This window comes from Myotis brandtii, unplaced genomic scaffold (genome assembly GCF_000412655.1).
Source record: "Myotis brandtii unplaced genomic scaffold, ASM41265v1 scaffold12, whole genome shotgun sequence".
Classification (NCBI taxonomy): domain Eukaryota; kingdom Metazoa; phylum Chordata; class Mammalia; order Chiroptera; family Vespertilionidae; genus Myotis; species Myotis brandtii.
This window is the reverse complement of record NW_005354173.1, coordinates 308,953-315,764: the sequence shown is the minus strand read 5'-3', so window position 1 is coordinate 315,764 and position 6,812 is coordinate 308,953.

Below are 6,812 nucleotides of genomic sequence, written 5' to 3'. Positions count from 1 at the left end.
ATCCTATTGGCTTTGTTTTTCTGGATAACTCTGACTAATACAGATTTTAGTACCAAGAGTAGTTAGAGAAGAACAGAATCTTAAAGATTAATTATCTAATTTCATTAAGGGATTTCTGGAATGAGCTTTCTAGTCTGATTAGATTTAATGACACCAATGATTCTATTTCTACTAATAAAGAGAGCACTGAGAATCCCTAGCATGATCTGTCAATAAAGGAACACAAACTATCTCCACTGATTATTACTATAGTTGAGAGGAATATTTGAGAAGAAGGATCTAGGCAACAATTTACATGATATTTTTGAAAATTGTCAAACTAATGAGTATAAAGAGATTCTCTGGTTGCTCCTAATGTTGTGAACAAATTGAAGAAAGAAAAAAAAATGAGTTTAGTGATTTAAATCCCCTGTTCAGGTGCCATGTAAATGACCTGAAAGCTTCTATGTCTGCCTTAAAAGACATCCTTATCCCTATAGCTGTAGAGCTGAGATTGTTGAAAACCAAGCCAAGCATCTCATTTTACAAATGGCTGAATTACAACACAAATTGAATTCCTAGCTTCACAGAGTGTGTACTGTTAAAAATGTTGATTGGGAAGAAATTGGATGCTGAAAGTTAGAATTGTGTTGTGTTGGAAGACCCTGAGGGAGCTGAGCAAATTGAGCCCCCAAATTCTGATGAATCTTCTTTGCCTGTAGAGGCAATCTCTCTACCCCCTGTTGAAGTGATCTCCCTACTTTCTTTACCCTCATCTGAAGGCATTATCTCTGCATTGTCTGAGGAAACTGTAATGGCCTCCCCTGAGTTAGTTGACTATTAAGACCAATAACTAATTCTCCTAAGAACCCCCACCACCCCTTTTTGCTTCTAGACCTATAACTACACTCAAGTCAGTATGCTGTTAAAGGTGAGGTACAAAGTGTAATCCATGAAGGGTGCACTATAATAATAATAATAAAACTACTTGAGTTATCTCATGTATGCAGACAGAAATATTAATAGTATATGTGAGAATGAATATTAATGGTCTGCATTGTCTGAGGAAACTGTAATGGCCTCCCCTGAGTTAGTTGACTATTAAGACCAATAACTAATTCTCCTAAGAACCCCCACCACCCCTTTTTGCTTCTAGACCTATAACTACACTCAAGTCAGTATGCTGTTAAAGGTGAGGTACAAAGTGTAATCCATGAAGGGTGCACTATAATAATAATAATAAAAAAAACCTCTTGAGTTATCTCATTTATGCAGACAAAAATATTAATAATATATGTGAGAATGAATGTTCATGGAATGGATAATGGAAAAATATAAAATTGGGTCAGGCTGAGATTATTGATATGGGCCTACTAAACAGAGATTAAGCATTTAATATAGCAGCTCATGGAGTTAGAAACTGATCTATCAATGTGTTTGTTTGGTTGGCTAAAACATGAACAGAAAGGTGACCCACAATGGGTAAGTTAGAAAAGCCACACCTGCTTTGGTTTAACAGATTTAAAGACTTTGGGTGATTGAAAAGTTAGAGTAGATTTGTCATTTAAGACCTACTCACCCACCCTGGAAGGGTCCAGAGGCATATATTTTTTCACCACAAAAGTGAGAAATTAATTTGTGAGTGAAGCCCAAGCAACCTTGAAAAGCTCTCTGATCACTGTTCTCTGTAGGCCAGATGTTACAGGAGGAATTATGGTGATTGAACTGGAAAATCTAAATGTCAAGGAAGCAATTAGATCCTAGGATATCAGGGGTCAATTGGTGTCATTCAATCACAAAAGGTAATGTGAGCATGGTTACCATAATGGACAGCATAGTCAAAGCAGAAGTCAAAGTGGTCTTATTCTCGCTGACATATGCATTGGATAGTTGATCATGGCTTTTATAGAAGTGAAATATATAGGAAGCCTACTAAATTGTTACTCTATCTTTAAAATTGTAAAAGTTCTAGATCAAGGGAACTGAATCATAAAAACAAGGAGTCATGGTGCCTTAATTAATTCCCAGACTTGAGTCCATTTACAAACTCAGAATGAGGGGAAGTCTAGGTCTCCTTGAGTAAAACAAGGAGTCATGGTGCCTTAATTAATTCCCAGACATGAGTCCGAGTCCGTTTCCAAACTCAGAATGAAGGGAAGTCTAGGTCTCCTTGAGGAAGGACTCAGGTACATTGGCAAAAATTTAAACTATTAATATTTCTCCTAGACTTCTCCAAATGGAACAAGTCTTAGAATGATATCTGTGCATTGAAGAAAAGTAAATAATAATAAAAAATCAGTGTCTACTGGTCACTGGCTCTGAACTGAAACTAATTCTAGGAGACCCAAAATGTCACCATGGTCCACTGGTCAAAGTATCTTCTCATGAAGGTCAGATGAACTGTCAAATTTTAGCTCACATATGTGTCAAAATAGGTTCAGGTGGTCCCTAAACACATTCTGAAGTTATTTCCCAGACCTGGAATGCATACATGGCATAAATATAATCAACAGCTGGCAGAATATCAACATTGGTTTCTTGACCTTTGAAGTGAGGGCTATCATGAATGGAAGGTCATGTGGAAATCACTAGAACCACCACTAACTAGGAAAATAATAACCAAAAGCAATTCTGGATACCTGGAAAAATTGCAGATATTGGTGCCTCCGTAGATGGCTTGAAAGAAGTAGTAGTGGTAATTCCCACCACTTCTCCATGGTCTGTATATAGATAGACAGATCTTAGAGAAAGATAGTGGATTATCATAAGTTCGACCAGGTGGTGATTCCTAACACAATTGTTATGTCAGATTTGATTTAATTGCTTGAGCAAATTAACACATACTCTGGCACCCACTATGTAGCTATTAATCATAAAAACGCCTTTTTTTCCATACTTTTTAATAAAGTCCACCACAACTAGTTTGCTTTCAGCTGGCAGTCATAATAAATCTCCAGTGTTCTACCTCAGGGGTATATTAGTTCACCGTGTCTATGAAATAATTAAGTTTATAGGAAACTTGTCTTCCCTTCTACTAGCTATCACACTGACCCATTATATTGTTGACATTATGCTGATTGGTGACCAAGAAGTAACAACTACTCTGGATTTTCCAGGTTGCCCTGTCATAACCTAATGGGGTCATGAACAAAATTTCCATAGTGGCAGAGGTAGATGTTAAATTTGGACTAAGTTACATGGATTTTCACTCATCAAGGCTGACTGGGTAACATCAAGACTGACTATCTAAGGCCAATTCAGAATGCCCAATATCCCAGCAACAGAGATGATCACTGGATAGTTGATATGGCACAAGTCTCCAAGTCAGTCAGCCATCTACCTGGTGGCAGGTTGATTACATTGGATCACTTTATCCATGGAGAAGGCAGTATTTTGTTATTTCTGAAATAGATACATACTCTGGGTACAGATTTGGCTTTTTTACACACAATGCTTTTACTGTAACTATTTTCTGTAGACTTGCAGAATGCCTTATCTATCATCATGGTATCCCACACAACATTGCTTTTAATCAAGGAACTTACTTCACAGCAAAACAGAAAGAGAAGAAATAGGCCCAAGGCTATTGAGTTCATTAGTCTTACCATGTTCTGCAACATCCTGAAGCTGCTGGCTTGATAGAACCATGGAATGGCCTTTTGAATACTCAAAGACAGTGCCAACTAGATGACAGGACCTTGCAGGCTGGGGTAAGTTTCTCCAGAAGGCTGTATGTGCTCTGAACCTGTGTCAATATAAAGTTCTGTTTCCCCCATGACTGGAATTCACAGTTCCAGGAACCCAGAGATGGAAATCAAAGTTACACCATTTATTATTTTTCCTAGTAACTCACTAGCAAAAATTTTGCTTTCTCTTCCCATGATGTTATGCTCTGCTTGCCTGGAAGTCTTCATTCCAAAGGGAATAATAGTTCCAGCAGGAGACACAACAATGATTCTATTGAACTAAACATTAAGACTGCAGTACAGCCACTTAGGGCTTCCCATACCTCTGAACAAAGAAGGAAACACTTTTACTGTGCTAGCCGGGGTGATTGATTATGACTCCCAAGAGGAAAATGAACCAGTACTTCACAATGATGATTCCTTAAGCTGTCTCTTTGCTTACCGTGTCCTCTGATGAATATCAATGGAAAACTACAACAACACAATTCAGGCCAGACTACTATGGCACAGACCCTTCAGGAATAAAGGTTTGCATCAATTATTGTAGCAGGGTAGTGCACATGACTAGCTGAGGTGCCTGCTGAAGGCAAAAGGAATATAGCATAGCTAGTGAAAGAACATTACTGTGTATACCAGCTATAGCTATATGACCAGTTACACAAACAAAGATTATAATTGTCATGAGTATTTATGTCTTATTTTGTTTTTAATGCTTGTGTAATATCTCTATCATCTATCTATATATCTATCCATCTAACTGTTTTTCCCTCTCTTATCCTCTTTTTATATAACATACATTGAGTTTATATCATAGTGTTTAAGAACTATTAAATTTACATCATAGCATTAAGGTTATAAACTATCAAAGAGAAGAAAAATCACCACTCAAAGACTTTAACTTCTCTTCTAAGGAAAGGACTAGTGTATTTTCAATTGTATAAAGGAAGGTTGTATCATGTTGTTCAGGTGTGTGTTTAATATTACAATTCCACTTACAGAGTAAGTAGCTCTTTATAAATTTGCAGGAGTTGTACTGCAGAACAGGAAGGATCGAGTTTCTGTCAAGGGCACAAGAAAATGGCTAAGGGCTAGGGGAATAGGAAAAAAAAACAACCAACAGCTGTGGATTATGAAATACCAACCACCAGAGTAAATTTTTTACTCCCAGGAAGAGGTTGAGAAAAGGTGGCAGGGATCAATGTAGAGACCATTGCACCTGCATATTACAGGAACTGGTGAAGATAACCACCCATATTTATAGTTATGTCACCTTGAGTGTTTAAGTTTATGAGGATAATGGGTGCTTTTTCCCTTCTCAGGGCATCCTCATTGATCTAAACTAAGAAAATTTTTCTTTGTCTTGGTTTTTCTTTCATAGGATGATCTTTTTTCCAGTTTCTCTTCTCTTCACAATATTTACAAGTGTCCTTGCCAATAGGAGGTTGGTGAGAACGTGGGCTGCCTAGATTTTGAATTGCAGGGCCACAACTTTGTGCTCTGTCTCATTTTTGTTCTAAAGGCCTTTCAAAATGTCCTGCTCAGTGTTGTAGTTAAGTTAAAGGGATGATTTCTAGTTATAATTTCTGTTGTTGTTTTTTAATTAAGTCTCTGTTTCAGGATTAACTCCATTTACAACTGAGATGAAAGGGCTGCTGTTACATCAATACTCTCTTTTACTTCAGAATATAATTGGAAGTGCTGTTTTTTTTCCTAGTCTATTCTGAATATCTCCTGTAATTATCTTTTTTAAAATTTGTTTTCATGATTGAATTAAAGTTTGATTTATTCGTTTTAAAAATATTTTAGGCATTTTCTTTGATTTTTTGACCTTCTATACTATCTTTATTTGACTCAGGCTTATTGTAGAAAGTTAGATCTTTTGGGGTCAGTCCAATCAGCTTTGTCATTCTGGATTTAGCATCTGCAGTTTTTTTGTTTGTTAATTTATTTTATTGATTTTTTACAGAGAAGAAGGAAGAGGGATAGAGAGTTAGAAACATCAATGAGAGAGAAACATCGATCAGCTGCCTCCTGCACACCGCCTACTGGGGATGTACCCACAACCGAGGCATGCCCTTGACTGGAGTCGAACCCGGGACCCTTCAGTCTGCAGGCCAATGCTCTATCCACTGAGCCAAACTAGTTAGGGCAGCATCTGAAGTTTTGACCAACAAATTGACACAGGTCAGGTAACAGGCATATACACACAAAAGGATTTTTAATACTTCTTTGAATGTTTTCTGGTCTTGTTTAGGTTTAGGAGAATTTTAATTATAGCTATTAAATTAGTTTGAGTCCACGGTTAAGATTCTGCAGCTAACTTTATACCTATATCATGGGAGGGACACATTTTCAGAGGCAATTTGCATTTTTAATTTTAAGAGAGATGTTTGGAATAGTTAGGGGATCTGGACAGAGGGAAGAGAAGGAAGGGGCACACAGAGCTGTGGAACAGGAGAAATCAGAAGGATAAGGGGGGAAGGAGTGGACATAGGGGCATAATTGGAAGGCAAGGATAAGGATGACACCAGGAGAATGAGCCTAGTTTATGCTTGCTTAAATTTGTTAAACTAATTATTAGCTTTGGCCAAAGAACATTTTAATAAAGCATTTTTTTTATTCAAAATGTGTTTGGTGCCTCTGCAAACCAATAAAAAAAATATTTCCAACTTGAGCATGTGAAATCTTTACTCTTACCTTATCTAAGGTACCTCTAAAACGAATAATTTTGTTCATGTGAAATGCTCCTCAGGGTGGCCACTGAGGTCCAAAATTACCTTTGATTAACTTGTAATATTTGTAAATACTGGGGTGGGCAAAAGTAGGTTTATAATTCTTCATATGGAAAATTATACAATCTATACTAATAAAAGGATAATATGCAAATTGGTCATGATGCCCTAACAGTCATGACCAGATATGCTAATTAGCCATGACCAGTATGCAAATTAACCATTACTCCAACATAATAATAAGAGAGGGATATGCTAATTAACCCTGATATGCTAATTAGTCATGACCAGTATGCAAATTGGCCATCACTCCAACACACAAGATGGCCGCCTCTATGTGGTCAAAAATGGCCACCCCAATGTGGCCATAAGATGCCTGCCACAAGATGGCCTGCAGGGGAGGGCAGTTGTTGGC